Source organism: Drosophila virilis, chromosome 2 (genome assembly GCF_030788295.1).
Source record: "Drosophila virilis strain 15010-1051.87 chromosome 2, Dvir_AGI_RSII-ME, whole genome shotgun sequence".
Lineage (NCBI taxonomy): Eukaryota > Metazoa > Arthropoda > Insecta > Diptera > Drosophilidae > Drosophila > Drosophila virilis.
Window position 1 is genome coordinate 16,583,195 of NC_091544.1, and position 19,118 is coordinate 16,602,312.

At 39.4% G+C, this 19,118-nt stretch overlaps 2 protein-coding genes across 2 annotated transcripts in view; one reads left to right on the plus strand and one right to left on the minus strand.

Moving 5' to 3' along the window:
- Positions 1-19,118, minus strand: part of Rim (Rab3 interacting molecule) — a 277,876-nt gene that overhangs the window by 148,828 nt on the left and 109,930 nt on the right. The window lies entirely within an intron of this gene.
- The window catches only part of cpo (couch potato), a gene marked incomplete at its 5' end in the record, with an annotated part of 62,937 nt that overhangs the window by 31,507 nt on the left and 12,312 nt on the right, over positions 1-19,118 (plus strand). The window lies entirely within an intron of this gene.

Genomic DNA, 19,118 nt, shown 5'->3' on the forward strand with positions numbered 1-19,118 from the left:
CCCTTGAACTTTCTTAAAGCCTGCCCACACAGCAAAGAAGAATACCAATTTCAAGTTTATTTACCCTGGCTCAAACGTAGCAGAACTGCGACTCTATGCACATCATGACACGCCTCTTACATGTTTTTTTTTTTGGTTCAACCGCCAATTTCCATATGGCAAACCTTTGAATATTGCAGTGGCTGTGGCAACGGCTGCAACAGTGGCTGCCTCCTAATGTCGTTGGTCGCCACCGTCGTTGCAGACAAATGCAATTTGAATTTTACCTCTTTGCCTGTCTCTATGGATGGTTGCAAAATTCCATGACGGGTAGCAAACGGAAAAGGGCAAAAAAAAAATTAGAAAAAAGGCGATGCAAAACATTTCCTGATCGAATCAAAGCAGTAGTCAAAAAGAGGGTAGAAGGCTAGAAAAAATATCAAACACTGGCTTGTCGCTGCATATGATAGAGAAGCCGACTGACACTGAAGTTGGTTGATGGGCAAATGCCATTAGACGGCTTTGATTTGATTGGCGTTGATTGGAAAAAAAGCCTGTCGCGAGGTGGTCAACGGTGCGTATGCTTAATGTCAGGCAAAACTCTGTTGGAACCAGCGAAGGGCTCAAAATAAAAAATGAGCAAAATTTGTACATATAAAAAAGGTACCCAATATGGCAGCAGATAATTCCGCTCGAATTCGCTTTGAATTTAATATTGAATCACTTCTAAATGAAAATTACAATTAACCCAAATGTACATAATCAGTATTAGTAACAAGAATTTGTAACTTTACACTTTAAAAATTAAACTCAACTGTTGCGTGTGGCTAATTAATATCAGCTAAAAACACAAATCTTCTATTAGAAATATTTCAAAATTAGTTCGGTTTCATTTGCTGCAACAAAATTTCAATTTATAAATTTTATTAAAAAAATGGACCAATTCAAGAATTCAGAAGAAGCACATACAAAGTGTGCAATATCCAAGAAGCTTTAAATCAAACTTCAAAGCAAGCAGCACATGTAATATAACCGTAAATGAATCTTCATAAATTTCACATCAAAGAGTATTCCAATTTGTCTAGTTTCATAATTCACACATTGCGTATACGCAATGTTGCCACCCACACCTTTTCCATAGCACATTTCTAGCTCTGGCTGTTGTAGTCAGCTGCTGTCTGGCATTATTGTGATTCAGATGGCGCACATCAATCGAGTCCACCCAGCCTCCCACTCAATAGGCTCTCGATGAGTGCTAGAAGCATCAATTTGTTTCGGCCTATTGGCCAAAAGAATTTAATCAGACTTGTCAGGCGATAGAAAGTTGTCATTGGTTACCTTTCTGCTGGCAGTTATTGCTACTGATTGATTTGTCGAGTGCGAAAAATGCTGTTGAAATGTTTTCAGAATTTTCGATTCTGGCATTGTGTTCCGCTCCCTCTGTCCATCTCTCTCACGCTCTCGTTTAAAAGCTTTTTGATAAGTTGAATTCTCAGTTAACATTTTCCCGCTGCGTTATGAACTAATATGATATTCAGTAAGCGCAGACAGGATAGGAACGACCGGGATACAAGTTGAAAGCAATTTCGACACGTTTTTCACATGACAACAGCAGAAAATAACATCACAGAGCGAAAAGGAAAACTTTGACAAGAAAAGTTAACATGCAGCTTACGCGTATGACGACTTGGTTTTTTCTCCTAACTTTCTTATATCCTTCTTTTGAGATGCCTTTCACGAGCAGCTGCTGTAGCTGCTGCTGCTATTTTTTAGACAAAAGCCAATATTGCAAGAAAGTGCACCAAGCTGCAGCTGTTGCTTTTTCTTCTCTGGTGCCTGGCGACGCTTTTTATGCAAGCATCCTTTTTTCTGATGTCCTTTCGCAAAGAGTAAAGCCAAAGGCAAAGCATAAAAACGCATCTAGGGACACAGCTCGAAAATACGCGAGCAAAGTGTGATAAATGTTATGCATGTATGGATATACCCCGTAAACACGAGTTAGGAGGATGCATTAACTAATAGCAGGGTATATTGATAAAGATAACAATCCCTGAAACGTGTTGTCAAAATACAATAACTTTGTCTCGCACTGTTAACTGGCTACAAGGGAATCTTAACACTTTTTTTCGAATTTAAGATCTTGTCAACTAATACAAAGAACAATAACCCCATGTTATCGGCTAGCGCTATAAACTGAACGGTAAAGCTCTACTTTGATTTTGAAATTGAACTTTTTTTAAATGCATTTAATATGATAAAAGGAATGATAATCTATCAAAATTTGTCTGGTTATGGGAGCTTTCACTGTATATAAAAAAGTTTGTCCTTACTCGTTATTAAAGGATAATCTAAACTGTAGTTGTCATATATTATATTTAGTGTTACACATCTTCAAAAACAAAAAGTTTCAAGTCATCAATAGAGAACCAAAAGAAATAATCAACAGTTTCCGTACATAATAGTCAAGTGGTTAGAAACTTGCAGCTGAAAAATAAACTTAAGTTATAATATATAATCAACATGATATTGATTAGTACAGGGTATCATTTTGTCTGTTAGGCTGCAGCAGTTTATCATTTTCATTTGCTGCTGCTACTGTTCTGAATGTCACTTTTTAACTGTCCTGAACTGCCTACTTTTAGGCGTTGCCTCAAACAAAACGTTGCCTTGGGGTGTGCGTTTGGTGCTTGCTTTCAGCCGCATCATCAGTGCGGAATTCACTTGAATGCGCCGACATTTTTGACATGGAACAACTGACAGTCGCTTAAACAGTTGTTTTTTTGTTGCAAATGTTGTTGTCGCATTGTCAGTCATCCCGCCCACATCGCTCTTTCGCGCATTCCATGCTGCATACCTCGTTTTCGCTGCTCAGCGATTTATTAGAACGATCATAGCCAAAAAATTTACTGCACCTTTAATTCATATCCGTGGCAAGCGACTCCGAGGCAAGTCAAGTCCAGCCGAATCAAGTCATGAAAACTCATAATATTGATTAGACCCAGTTCGGCTGCAGCACGTGACTGAGCCCAGAGGTCTAGAACGACGAATAAGTGCTGGCAAAATTTTGTGCAATAAGACAGAAATTGCATAAAAATCAAGTAAACGATGTAAGCAGCAGCAGCCAACAATTGCCATAGGCTGCAGCAAAAGCTACGTCACGTGCAGGGGTGGCAAGCGGAGCAGCACTGCAGTCAACTTTGGGACTGCGTTTAAAATGCTGTTGACGTTGGCAAAAGACTTCACACAATTTTCAAGTTGTTTGGCAAGCCGAAAAGTCGACTGGTCGCACTGGTGTGTGTGTGTGTGTGTGTATGTGTGTGCGCCCTTACTTTTTGAGGCCGGCACGTGCCTGACAACCCAGCCAGTATTCGCCTGCAGCTATTCTCGTGGAATATGGGTCGCATTTGCTTTTTTGATGAGCACAAAATGATTTCTTGACTTGGTTAGTTGCAGCATTGAGGCAATGAGGCAGCGAGGTTGCATTCAGTTTTTTTGCCTGATTTAATTTCTAGTTCATTTTCCGCAGCATAAATTGCAAATAAATCGCTTTGGCCCGGCATAAATATTGAGGAAATGCCCACAGATATACATATAAACGTATCTACATGTGTCTGGCAGCTTATTTGCGATAAGGACTTCCAAGTGGCAGCCCCGACAAACCGCAGTCCAAATATCTATGACCGTGGTACTTCTCAGGTCTAGTTCCATATCAGAGCGTCTCGTTTTTACATCGTCTCCTGTTGCCAAGATAAAACAAAAATCCGTTCAAAGCCAACTCGAGGCGACGGCGTCGGCAGAAAACAATAAAAATTGTTACAAAACGTTGCTTGCAGATAAACGAGGAGAGTGTTGAGCGGGGTGCGTGAGGCAACGGCGGCTGTTAGAGCAACCGAGGCACGTTGGGAGATAAAAAAAAAAATGGCTGCACATAAAAACAAAAAAAAAATGGCAACGATAAAATGCGACAAACAAACAAACAAATCTTCACTGGTTGGATAGAAAAATCACAGTGAGTTATCCTTGAGGGTAGCCCGCTAACATTCCACAGAGAGACAGACCGACAGACAGGGCGATGAAAGAGGGAGGGGAAAGTGAGTGAGACAGCCAGCAACATTCAGAGATATGAAAAATGCCCTTATCTGTTGTCTGTGCTGTGAGAAATGCAATTGCCATTGCGATTAGTTTAAAGTAGTTGCGTCTCTTCGACGAGTGGATTTTCAGTTTGAAAGCAAAGGAATTGTTTTCAAATAAGCCTGAGAAAATGTTGAAGAATACGAGAATTATGGCTGTCGAGCACAAAGGTTAAAAGTTGCTGCTAGGGAAATTGGGAAATTGCACACCATAATTCTCAAGTGGTTTAAGCATTGGACTCGCTAGTATTAGTCTATGCTCATATATAAGATTGATTCTTAGCGATGAAGCAAGTAGCAGTTTATAGAATTTAAGAAGTGTTCAGAACTTCACCTGATAAATTTACAGCTATCCGATCTCGAATGATTTAAATGCAACATGTGGATATGTGGATCTTAACACAGTTGCCACACCTTACATTACATTTCACACTATTTACACTCTTCGTTTAATTTGAGGCTTTATCTTCTTCATTTAACATTTTTATTAAATTTCTCGCGTCATATTTGGTAACTCAGCAATTTGTAAATAGTTTTAATTTATTTGATGTCGTTTATAGCACACTATGTCATGTCCAGAGGCAACATGTTCTTCTTTTCATTTCATTTTCGCTCTCTCATTCAAAACTACCTTTCCGTTTCCCATGCTGCACTCGACATAATTGCACAATTTTCTGGACCTCCTGCATAGCTGTCAATTCTTTAGAGTCTAAAGTTGGCTGTCCGGGACTTACTCAATTCAACGCAATTCACGTGACTCTTGACTGTATTTTCTTTTCGCTTTTATACTTCCGACTCGGCATTATTCTGGCGCAATTTTTCGCACTTTTTCTTTTATATTTTCATATTGTTTGTTTTTCATTTCTGTTGCTTTTGATTCTGCCACGCAATGCAGCCACAAATTAGGCAAACTTTTGCAACACAATTGCTTGGGAAACTTTATTAGCTGCTTGGCAGGCGGCCAGCCGGAAAATGAGCTTCTCGAAAAGCGCAAATGCAAAGAAAATGCTAAAAGAAAAAATATCTTTAATGCAGCGCCGCACTTTTCAAGGCTTTGCCAAGCGAACACTTTAAGCAACTATTAATAAAGTCGAGAGCTACCAAGCGGCAGCTGAGCTGACCCAACGTCGGCTCTCACTTGATATAATTACCAACGATTTTCACACTCACTTGAGTTGCCATCGATGCGCACACACACTACCACTCACATACACTCGCACACACAGATGCATATGCTTTTATCCACACAACTGAGTGTTGCGGCTTAATCCCTTCATGTCACTCACAATTAGCCACTTGGCTAAAAATAAGAATGGCAAAAAAGTTGCGAGGACCAAAAGGGGATAGACGAAGGTTTGGGGGTTCGGCCAGAGCTAAGCAGAGCAGAGCACAGCATTTGCACGCTGTCAATAAGTGCGACTGACTTAGGCCAAAGCGGGTTTGACAGCGTTTGACAATACACGCAAACACTTGAAACGCCCACACACAAACACACACAGACATAAACTGTCTCTACCTCTCCATCTCACACACATACATTTCTAATGTGCGCTATAAAAAGGGACAACAAATGCATACGCTTTGCATATTTATGCCCTGTAAAATATGTAAGTGATTGAATCTGCACAAATGTAATGTACATAAATAATATAATATGATATTATTAGGAGTAAGGGCACAATCAAAATAAACTAAGTGAATAACAATATGAAAAACAATTTTATGATTACAAAAGAATAAACAATGTTGGGGTGTTTAGCAACAGCAGACAGACTAGAGGGTATCTGTTGCTCGACTACAGCTGATGTTTAGTCTATTTTCTTTTTTTTTAATGGTCGCTATGCTGCGCTGTGCTGGGCAGAACAGAAACACTTGGACACAAGGCTTGGAGTGTCCTTCAGTCTATTTGGATACTTTGCATTTTCTGCGTTTTGCTTTTTTAGTGGCTGCTGTTGTTGTTGTCGTTTTTGTTGGCTTCCTAGCTAAATGTGCTCTATTTTTATGCGAGGCTACACACACACACACTCTCAGGCACATAGACAATGCCACTTTGGCTAATGAAATGCAAACGCTGCTGTGAAAATCGTGCACTGAAAATAGCTACAGAGTTTATAACTGCAAAAAAAAAAACGAGGCAAAACAACAGAGTCTATGGCATATTAATATTTATGCGTTGTGTTAGCAGCAGGCTAATGAATGCTGGCCAGAACGTAGCCTCCAGTTAACGCCTTCCTTCCGAGTACCAGAGACAGGAAAGTAAATAAACTGAGTTTAAACATTGAAGGCAGAAGTAATCCAATTGTTCGCAGTGTTTAAATACCAATTTTTCGTTATTTGCTTGTCAAATTGTAAACATCTGTTATTTATATTTAAACAAATTTCACAATCGGTTCTGCTCTTCTTGCCCTTTAACTGCCGCCTTTGCCAGATTGCTTAATTTGATGAGAGGTAACAGCCAAGATGGCAAAAACGTTTACAAACTTTTCAAGACCAGTTAGCATTGATTTAATTGCACCAGGGTGGCTTCCGTACTCCCTCCTACACAAACTTTGAATCAAGGCAAATAAAATGAGGGATCCGTGTGGAAAGGTAAAATGTTGGTCACGACTTTCTGCCCATTTCTCACAGCTCTTAATTTGATTTGCAAATTAAAATGTGTTGTCATTCTAAATGCCGAGGTTTACGCCCATGGCCCCCTTTACAGGAGCCTTTACCGATTTTAATTAGCGTTATGCGCGGCAACGCAATGCAAAAGTCTTTATTGATGATTTCCAACGCCGATTTATTCATAAACTGAAATAGAAGCAAATTGTTTACGAAAGGCGAAAATTGGTCGAACAGAATTCTGATCGGTGACAAATACAAACTACTTTTCGATATCATCAACTATCGCATATATAAATAAAAGCATGTGAATCAACTGTATCATATAAATAGGGGCCAATAAGTTTCGAATTATTTCAATACCTCGAGCAGAAATATATATCCAAAATAAATTAGAAATGTAATAACCTATTTATCCTCTACAGTTGCATTTCATTTTGTATTTATTATCCAGATATTTTTCGCTGAACTGTAATGTCACATTTTAATAAAAATTAATTCGATTTGATAGCTTTTCTAGTTGTCTCCAGCAACAACAACTGAAATTGTTGCATCAACATGTTGGCTATGCCACTTTTTCTTTAACTAGGTTAAAATTGAATTAAACAAAAATAATTTTTATAAATGCGCATATTCAATGCTTGTAAATAAAAGGCAAAATAATATAAATAAGGAAAAAAAAAAAAACAGATGGCCAAAATTAAATGGAATGACGCTGTCAGCGGCAGTTCTCACTTAAAGCCAACAAAATTTGGTTGCTTCTTTTGTCTGTTTGGGTGTGCATGCAATTGAGTTTTCATTGCAGAAACATCGGCACAAACAAGCGCGTAATTGAGTCTGGCTGCCAGAATTCGCACCCTTACCCCTAGCTAAGGTGGTGCCTGCCTCCTTTTTGTCCGATGCAGTTAAATTTGCTGAACGGCAAATCAAACAGCATAAAATGCACGGACCGAAATACAAATTAAGCGGCAGTCCTGCCAAAAATTGAAAAGGTGTTGTTTGCATGGGCAGCAGCAACAGAAAAAAAAAAAACGAAAATATGTAACAGCAGAAAATATAAACCAGCAAAAATATATAAGTTCAAAACGAATACCGGCATACGCTTTTATATATTTCTAGAATATAATAAAGCAAATGCTTGAAAGTCCTTTTACTTGATTCTTAAATTATTGTAATTAATTTAAAAAATTATCTTCTTGAGCCACCATCATTAAGTGTTATACTTAACAGTTTCATTTTACTATTTTAACAAAATAAAGCTAATTTGAAATATTTGCCCACTTCTCTGTTTTCCAAGTAACGACGAAGCGGATGCCAAATTCTGCATACCCTAGGCATATGTTAAACATGCAGCAGGAACTACGACGACGGCTACAAACAGTTGTATTCCCCTCTAGTCTTCTTCGCCCCTGCCCAACATATTGCTTTGTCAATTGACATCAAAAATGAAAATTGTAATGCGAACATTTCGGCGGACGAGCAGAGCCAATGTCATCGTCATTCTGTCATCCTGTGTGGAAACATGGGAATCCACTGCTGGATGGCGCTCCGCCCGTTTGTTGTTTTTATGCAGCTGCACTTTTTTGTCGTAGCCCGCCTCACTGTCCATTCATGGGTAGCTGGCTATATTGACAGCAGCAAATTCATTAATGTCAGGCCAAACAGACAGCGAACTTGTATTGGGCAATGGCGCCAGCTTCTCTCTTGGCACCTGTTCGTCCTGTTCCTGGTCGTGTTGCATGTGACTCTTGTTTCGACCACCCGCTCTAGTGTTCCCTGACCAAAAGTAATAATGCTAGTTTATTCCTGGACGCGAAAATTTGTGCGCCATTGTTAAACGGGTTGCATGGAGCAGCGACAGAGGGCGGGCGGGGCGAGACGTGGTCAGTTCTATGTGAGTTATTGGCGAGAGGAGCCAGGACAATGGCCGTAATGAAGTGACAGCTTTATTGACAAATAAATTCTGTTTACCAACACTCAACGAAGCGTCGACTAGCAAACAAACAACGGAAAATACTACTCAGCGACAAAGAGACCAGCAAATAATACCAGCAAATACTGCAGCTAACAGTGGCCAATTGTGCAATTTGCTTTGATCTTTGGCAATAAAATAAATTGCGTAAATATAACAAATGACGAGCTAACAGACATAGTGCGCAACGGGAAAAGCCCGAATATTCCCTACATCAAGCCAAGCAGCTTCATTTCAAATTCAAATCAGACACACAGACAGGCAACATCAGTCAGAGGGGCAAATATAAGTACATGTGTGTGTGTGTGCTCACATGTGCGTGTGTGTGTGGCAACTGCAACAATGCGACAGCGTCATAAATTATGCAACAAATGTGCAGATTAAACACAAAATGCCAAAGCACTTAAAATGTCCGAATAATCAATGAGGCCTGGGCACACACCAACCAGGACGGAGAATGGGAGCTAAAGTGCGGGCGTTAGCGAGGTTAGAGCGGGTTGATAAGGGGAATCGATGATTCCTTGACTTTCTTCTGCCACGCTTCAGAATTGTCATCAGCAAACTTCTGCTGTCAACGATAGAGGCAATTATAATTGTTTAAATATTTGAACATAATCAAATTAAAAGCGTTGACATTTACGAATGATGAGCTGCAATAAGAAATGCAGATACAGATGTATATATCGTTGTAGAATATGTAGTTACACATTCATACTCAGACCTGATTGAGCTGCATATACGCTTAACCGGAAGTCCATCTGCAAATACTGAAAACCGAGCACACAAGCAAGGCAAGTAAATTAATAAGTTTCCGGCAAAGAAAACAGATAATTATTCTTATGGTAATAGAAATGTTTACTTTGGAAGCACAAAACATATGAGATACGACACGATGTACAAATGTATAAAAGACATTTTAAGGATAAGCGAAAATTAATGAGAGTTGAATATAGAATTTTATATGTAAATAAAACTCATATTTAATATTTATTATTACCTCACTAGTTTGACCGACCAAAATGGAAGTTCATTAAAAGCAAAGGTTGCATACTGAGATTCATGTATTTACTCAGTAAGAGATTGTTACGAAAATTCTTGTTTGTCTCAAAGTTCAATATTAGTAGTAGTCGTATTTATTTACACTTTGCACCGAAAATCATAATAGATTAAGACAAGAATGGTGCTAGAGGAGGGCAAATATCATAGATACAATATATATATATATTATATACATACATATATATATTTATCTCACATTTCTAATACAAATTGTAGAAGGCGGCTGAGTAACTTATATTTATGTGATATTTAACATTTAGCCAAAATATAAATTTTTTATTCAATATTCTTCTGAAGTACCATTGCATTCTTTTAACATTTAATTTAAAATGAAATATTACATTTAATAGGTACTTTGTGGTTCTTCCGTGATGTTAGTTGACGTAACAGCGAATTGTGTATTTGTGTTAATTTATAAACTAAATACAATATATTGATAAATATTTGTCTACAACTCCTATAAATTACATTTACAAATATTTTCATTAATTATTAATTAGCACATTTCACAAGTTATCTATGCCACTGGCCAATTGACTGGCATACTGGCATGCACGAAAATTGGCCAGGTTTTAAATTATTCACGTTATTTACAAATGGTATGCGGTGAATGTAAAATTATGAAATGAAAATTGTGATGCTGTGCGAATTACGAGTTGTCTATTGGTTATGGGCAGGGCAAATACATTTTTGCATTGCATTTGTCCCCTGCGACTTTCTTATAAATATTAAATGGCAACAAATGCTTGTGATGTGTGCATGTTTTTGTTTAATACTCGCAGGCCAAGCTAATTATCAACAATCAACACAAATGTCATGCAGCAATTTGCAGTTCAAACAGCGCTAGAAGCAATAAATAAAAATAATACACAACATGCAGCTGCACGGCAACGCCGCCCCAATAAGTATGCTATCGAAAATGCAACAACTCATTTAAGTGCCGCATCGAAAGCCAACAACAGGAACCGACACACAAACGAGTGAAAGGGCAGATGCGAAGGGGAGGGGTGGGTGCCAAGTGTCGTGGCGCAGTTTTCACTTACCCGTCAAGGGTTTGAAACGATTGAAAGCGAATCGCAGCCGCACCACCAACATCATTTATTTAAGAATATAAGAGCTTAAGAGCGGGATAGGGGCCCAGGGCTAGGGACTGGGGCGTGACATAGTCAGCTTACACAAAGATTCCATAGCTGTATTTGTATAAGGCCAGCTTCATGTTTAATATGCATGCCATGCTGTCTGGTCAATCGGAGCAGAACCTGCCGAGTTGTTAGTCCTGGAGCTAGCGCTCGTTAGAGCTGGAGACAGAAGTGAGGTGTAGCCCAGCAATAATAGAAAGAGAGCAGAACATTTGCTTTGCCAAAGTCAAAAGCTGCAAGCGAAGCTATAACCGAGCTATCAAATACTCTATAATTTCATTTCAAATAATATTACATCTGGCCAATAACAAAAAATATACAATTAAATATATATATTTTAATATTTTACAGCGATTCCTTAAGATAATAATTTCTACATAATATTTAATTTGTACTTATTAAATCTCACTATTATTTTGCTAGTTTAAAAATGAACAACTCACATGCAACAAATATACCCGTTTTGGCATGAGCTGTGTATGGGGAGCATAGCTTCTGCACGTAAATCATGTTCTGTATGTGCAGTGTCTCGTTCTTTCGTTTCTGTGATTGACCCAAATATGCGCTGATTCGTTTTGATTTTTACTGTCTCCTTTCTTACTTATGCCTTGTGCTTGGGATAATTTTGTGGTTTTGCGCAAATGGAAAACAAAAATATATGCCACAAATCTATTGAAATTCCTGCCGAGTGTCCCCCCATTCCGAGATCGCATAAGTGCGCACAGAGCCTGCCAAGCGTAAAAAATAATATTTCGAAATTGCTTCAAGTCCTGGAACTTTTGGCAACACCCCAAAAGTTGTTAGCAACATTTTGCTTGCATTTCGTTGAGATTGTGTTTGCGGTGTGTCCTATTTGACCATAAGTGAAAGATGGTAACCACAGCAACTGCAATCTGCAACGAATTCTGCATCAATTGGCTTCCAGCTAACGTTGCTCGTTAACACCTGTCAGCACAACACCTAAGAGCAGCCGCTCACACACACACTCGCACACATACCCCGCCTCTCCCTGGGGTCGCTGCAGTTTGTACGTTTGGCATAATAAATTAAATTGGCTGCCTTTTTGTTGCCATTTCTGGTTTTGCGGTGGCTTTTGGTGCCTCTGTTGCCTGTGGCGCTGCTCTGCGGCAGCTTCAATCTTAATTAGCTGCTGACGCAGTTTGCAGTTACCCACAGCGGGGCAAAATAGGTCGAAATATCCCCTCATCCCAAATATACGAATGTATGCACTTTATTCGGCGCCAGCCGCCAACGTTGCAACTTGTTAGTTACCTGCGGCAAAAGTGTCATGTTTGCCTAATGAGCACCAAAATACAAAGCACACACACACACACGCATACACATGCATTCGCACCTGCTGACACAGTGCGACAAAGTTAAAAGCGAAGGTGAATGTTGCATTTAAAACCATTTTGGGAATCAAGTTAATTAACCACGAAACAGGTAAGAAGCTGCCAATCAAAAGTGCATCACTAGCAGAAAAGCTCTAGAGTATCGTAAAGCTAACAGATTACATTCTTATTGCATTACAGATAAGAAACGCATTTAGAGGTCCTCTTACAGAAAATGGACGAACAATAAGAAAGCGAGAACAGAAGCGAGATCATAATTAAATAATTTGTTAAGTTATTATACGAGAGTTTCGCTCAAGTCTTTGACAATTATATTGTGAAAAGTCAATTGAAGCTCTTATAAAATTTACAGCCCGATTTGGATAAGGTCATATAGATTTTTTAAGACAAAATCCTTTTATCCCTTAAATTCAAACCCTCACATTGCTCTACTATGCCATGCTCTTTTGTTCTAAGTTTAATTGATCTCCATCAGAATCTTTTAAAGCTTGAAGGCTTGGGACCACATGGCGCTTATCTAAAATGGCATTTCATGTATCTGACAGTATATCTCGGACATAGGGTTTATTGGGAGGTACATTTAAAAATCGACCCGACAGAAATAATAAGTTTTCAAGGAATTATATGAGTATTTATAATGAAAAATGAGCTTCTTAAAAGCTACGATTAATTCATTTCAATCAAACTTGCTTTTTAAGTTATGTTTTTTGCGTAGGCTTAGGGCATCTTTAGAAACTTCTTTTAGTTGATAAATAAACATTTAGTGTGCTTGAGCGCGTTTATTGTTAGTTAAATATTTGCTATTATTATTAATTGTTGAAAACATTTAGTTCTTGAACTTGAAATTAGTATGAACATATATAATATGAACACTATAATAAATAAATAAAAACATAGTTTCTATACACACAACTGCAGATTTTGGAGCCTTTGTCCAATTGTAGTCTCTGTGCTTGCCGGCAAAGTCTTTGTTTTAACTTTTTACAGCTGATGGGCAAATCGTGTTTTAATAATGTCGACTGTCAAACTGTCTGACAAGTAACAGAGGAACAGGGGCGAAAAGTGAATGCGCAACCCTTTTGCTATTGTCCACATTCGGACACGTTTTGAGTCCAAGGCTCACGGCTCTATTGTTTTGTCATGGCTCGCAGATTCTTTGTGCTTTTTTTGTTTCTGCAAGTTTTGTATTAGTTTGGGCCGGAAGTGTATTTGCAGCCTTGGACTAAACGTTTGAATTGTTAATAATATTCCGTGTTGATGATTGTTTCTTTTGGGCTTGACATGTCACGCGACTGACAAATGTTGCATCTATGCATCTTGTGCCTCTTTCGGGTTGTCCTGATGCAGCCTTGCTCCAGTTACGTGTGCCCAAGCTCCATAATGAAGTGAATGCCAAATGTTCATCACATATTCAGTTGCATGCAATTTGAATATGCCATAAGTTACAAACAATGGCATCAAACTCACAAGATTCTTGAGCTTTCTTCCATCTCTCTCAGTTGGCCTCTCTATCTGTCTCTCTTCTACTCGACTTATCCATAATTAATAGGCGCCCAAGCTGCGAGCATTAAACTCAATTCATTTGCCGAAACCCCTCTTCAAAATCTCATTTATTTGCACTCAACAGGCGCCACACCCCTTGAAGACCACACCCATCCTTTTTCCTAAAAGTATGCTAAGGCATCGCTCATTTGTTATTTAATCTTCGTCCAGTGCGTTTGGGACAGGCCCCAACATCCTCCTACATCCTCAGCACCCCCTCACCCGAAACCCTCTAGGCAACGTGTTAATGAGTTTTAATTATTAAATTTTGAAATTTGTTGTTGCTGCTGCTGCTTTTGTTGCATTTTAAAATTGTCAAGTTTCATATTTCCATGCATTGCTTAGCAAAGAGTACACGCCCACACATGACAGCAATACGCCCACTTTTCAAAAACTAAATACATTTATGTATTTGTTTTCTTTCTGCCTGCCGCTTTATCTAGTTACATCATTTTTGTTTGCCAAACTGCCAACTAAATTTTTGCTTAGCGGCAGCAACAACAACAACAACAAGTAGAAAGTTGCTGTTGCTGCTGGCAACAAACTTTTGGCTAACAGTGTGTGTGCGTGTGAGTGTGTTGCAAATAATTTGCAATCAAAAGTTGCAGTCATGAAAATTTCCCATTCTGTTCTGAACACGGGCTGATGGCTTGCGCGTTGGCCAAAGGGGCGTGGCACACTGTCGCAGCTGTTTTGCATTTGTAGCGCTCCTCCCCTCCCCATTTCACACTTTTTCTCAACTCTGTCGCAAGTGTCTCGAAATTTTGGCTAATTTGTAAAATAAGCACAACGAGGCAAAAGTTTTCATCTCTGTGACTGTATGTGCCAGTGTTTGCATAGCAATTAAAATATTAGTTTTATCTGGTTGTTGTTGCGACTGTAGCAACAGCAACTGATGCAGGTGTTATTGTTAGTAGGCAGCTTTTTAGGCGATTTAAAAAGTGTTTTACCAGGAGAGTGGGGCCAAGTCTTTAATCAAATGAGAGCCAGGCGACAAGCGAAACTCTAATTACCAGTGCAATTGTGCTGTTGCTGTCCTGTTGTTGCTGCTGCTCCAGCTACTGCTGCCGAGTGAGATAAGAGCCAAACAAGCAGCAAGGATCAGACTAAGGCAGCAAGGCGAAACCAAAGGCAAGGCATGAACAATAGCAGCAAATACATTGGCAAAAATAAAAAAGAAACAACTGCAGAGACAAATAAGAACAGCAACAACAGTGACAAGGACAACGACAACAACAAAGAATGGTAAGCCAAGAAATTAAAGCAGAACAGCAACGACAACAACAAGGACCACGGCAAGGTTTAATTGAGCGCTAGCCGCGACCACGTGCTGCTTTTTGGGGGCGTGGTAGATTGCGGCGGGTCGCGCGCGTGAGCCAAATGCCAAACGTGCAAGCACGTTTTGGCCAAAGAAAGGCGCAACATTCAAACAAAACATTTCATTTAAGTCATAAGAAGTTGCCCAACATTGTGCCAGCCGCTGCGCTTTGCTATTGTTGCTGCAATACACACGGATTGCTGCTGCTGTTCCTGCTGTTGCTCGTGCAATTGTCTGTGCTGTTGCTTCGCGTGCTGCAATGCATCCTGAGCTTCATTTTCACAATGGCCGCAGTCATTTTGTATGCAAAATGCGGCAAAACAACAAGCACAGCAGCGGCAACTAGAAACAAAAACAACAATTGCAACATTTAGTATTCACTCACTCACTCGCCATACACATTTAGTAGAGCACGCTCCAGCTCAACATTGAATTCGCAATGCTCTAAACACAGAAGACAAAATTAGTTTAACCGCAAGTTGTGTGAGCAATTTACGCTGCAGAGAGTTAAAGATTGGAGATAGAAGCATTAAGTAACAATACGAGCCGACACATAAGATTAGAGTTCAGCTCAAGCATATATACATATACTGCGTAATCGCAATAATCGATAAATGTGATAATTGCCATCACTAGCAGTATCGATAGTTAACACAATTTATTGAGTGCCGCGAGCATAGATAAGCCTGGGGTGTTTAGTTCCATACACATTAATCTTAGGCATGGTTTCCTGAAATGATTGATGTATCAACAATATTTTTTGGTATTGCGAAATTTATAAAGCAGTGAAAACCTATCGATAATCTACTTTTTTGTAAAACCTGTGATATCTTTACTTTATATTAAAATATATAAAAAGAGTGGTTTTAATACACATAAAATTTGATACTGAGGAATCAAATTTTAACTCAAAAGAACATTATAATAATTGAACTAAATATATGTGTGTTATCTATTAACTTTCAAATACGAAAAAATAATTTTTAATATTAATATTTCTCTCTCCGTTTTGTCCCCTGTCTATTGTTTGGCACAGCGCTTATCCCGGACATAGTGTAGCCATAACAATTGCCGCAGCATGAGCGACTTTTTGTTGCAGTGCTCAGCCCGAGGGCGTGAGTTCTTTTCAATGCTTGTTGTTGCACTTCACGATTTGACTTGCTACTTGGACCGAAAGGAAAAGAAACCAGCAAAGCAATACACAAACTAAATAAACAACAAACTAACATAATAACAGCAATGGCAACTGCAGCAACAACAATGCCAACAATAACAACAAAACAGCAACTGCAGTTAACTTCGTAGCTGGCGGCATTTAGTTGACTCGACGCTCGACTTAATTGGCGTTAGGTTGGAGGGAGAAGGGTAGGTTGGCCCAGCTCCCCGCCAACAGCTAGCTGATTTAAATACATTGTTGGCCAAGACTTTTGCAGTAAAGAAATATTTACTTATTGCGGAAACTGCCGACTATTATTATGCATTATGCCAATTACTTCGACATTCACTTGACCAACGATGGGCACATAAATTACGTAAAAGAATTTTCAAGAATTGAAATCTACTAAGCTGCTTATAGAAAAACATTTTTGAAATCAAATAATGGCCATGCTGTATTCACATTTTAAATTTGAAAATGTAAAGCTGGAAGTAGTATGTTTTGCTGAAACTCTCTTTTAGAATGTCGGTCTTAGAAAGTGAGTAGAGTATTTTAAAGCAGAGAACGCGAATTTCGCATATGTATATATACTTGTTTTCAGTTGCTTTTTATAGCTATATCCAAGCTCTAAGCTTCAGGCATTTGCTACTTAGATTAACAACTCGATTAATTGGCTTTTTACGTGCATTACTTTATCAATTAAATTAAGCGGCCATTCAGACAGACACACTATAATGCATTAAAAATTAATTTAATTGCCAATTATTTACAGAAAAATATTTACGCAAATACTTTGTGCAAATGCCGCCGAGCCGATAAAAGTCAAACAACTAAAGCTGTTTCAATGTTAAATGTTTGATGTTGGCGTTGACGCGCAGCATATGCAACAAAAAACAACAACAACAACAACAGTCGCTGCAACTATTTAAATATTTGCGAACGCTGTTCACTGCGATTTGTGGCGGACTCTATAGCTGATTTTCATTTTCTATTAAGCCTCTCTATTTGCGTGTCAGTTTGTCAGCTGTTTGACAATTCACAAGCGCTTGCAATTTAACGCCTCTCAGCCGGCGCTGCGCATACCAAGACTCAGCCGGGGCAAGCCCACAACATCGACTCGGCGATTATGATCGCTTTATAAACTGTTTATATTTGGGTGTGTGTGCATGCATGTGTGTGTCACGCTTAATTATTGTAAGTCAACACTTGACTACTGAGTGATTTACAATAGGCCAAAAGACAAGACAAGGCCAACAACTAGCTATTTGGTCAGTTGATTTTCGACCGGAAAGTCAATACAGCAACATTGCGTATGCGTGATATTTGCATATCTGCAATTGGATATTTAGTATGCGTAAGAAACTTTTAACTAGAAGTCTGCTGAAATGAAGCGCCTAATTACAAACAAGAATTATAACACAACCAGAACATAAACTGACCCTGAAACATAACCAAAGCAAGCCATTTTGGCTAAACGCAATGCGAGTGAGGTGTGGGTAGCGAGCGCAAGGCAACTGCCAACTTCTTGGCAATAATAGCAACAGCAACAGCAGCAGCAGCAGCAGCGCCAACAGCAGCTACACAACCACATAAACAAACAGGCACGAGAGCTAAGGGTTGGAGTATCAAAATCATTGCCAAGCGCAGGCAACCAAGTTGCAAGGTTGACCAGCAACACTTACAACTGCCACATATAACTGCAACTTCATGACATTTACTGTATTTAAATGGATTTTGGCAACGTAAGCTGGAAACGAAACCCGCAACACCCACACAACCTCAACTGCAATATATAGTTGCCAACATATGTGCCATATAAAAGAGCGGCCAGTGGCCTGGGCAAGTGGTTCTTAGGGATAGCATCTAGGAGCTGGCAAATGGGAACTGGGAACTGGTTACTGCGCTGGATGTGTTTGCCAAAATGTTTAATGTGCATCCGCAGTGGCCAAAATACACACAAGACAAACATACGGCAACAAGATGCAGAGAGAAAGCGAAGAACGGGGAAGAATGACGGGGGAGCTTATGCAGCCAACTTACATTTAGCCACGTCTATGGCTGATTTGGCTCTGGCTAACTGACGTTTGTGGTTGGCAATGCAACTGAATGTCTAGCAGAGTTCCATTTCCTGTCTGGACGTCTCCCTAGCCTGTTGTTTGCTCTTGGCATATTTGTGCAGCGGGACATGCCACCAGCTTGAGCTGTAGCCCACAAACACACACACTCACACACACACACGCACGCACACAAAAGATATTATAATTGCATTTCAATGCCATTTCTAACATAAATTGTAACCGCAATTAAATTTCAGCGGGCAACCACTGCTTTCTAATTAGTTGGCTCGGCTCAATTTTGCTGCAACTTTTTAGGTCTATTCTCTTATCCTTTATATATTGTTTTTTTATTTTTGGTCGCGTCTCATCCATCGGACAGGGTACGGGCTCAGCTCATTACCCGTCCAATTAGCGGACCCGCAATTGCAGGAGAAGCGGGCAACTTGCAGCCACAGACTGCGCAAAAATTAATTTTAATTGCTATTTAACTGAGCGTGACGCTTGCAGATCCTTTTTGGCAGCTTGGCAGCGCCAACAACGTCAAAGGAATTCACTTCATTTTCTTGCCTTTTTTTATTGTTTTTCATCCTGCTGCCCAGCCCTTGAGTGGGTTAATTAATTTGTAAATTGCGGTTGGACAATTTTAAGTCCGCAACTGCAGCAGCTTTGACTACCAGGACTATTAATGTGCTACATATACAAGCTTAGCTATTTTTATACACCTGCTCTAGCAGCCGGCTAACAATAGCAAGATTTAACGATAGAGCACGTTTCAATTTTAAAACAGAATTACACACATACACACAACAT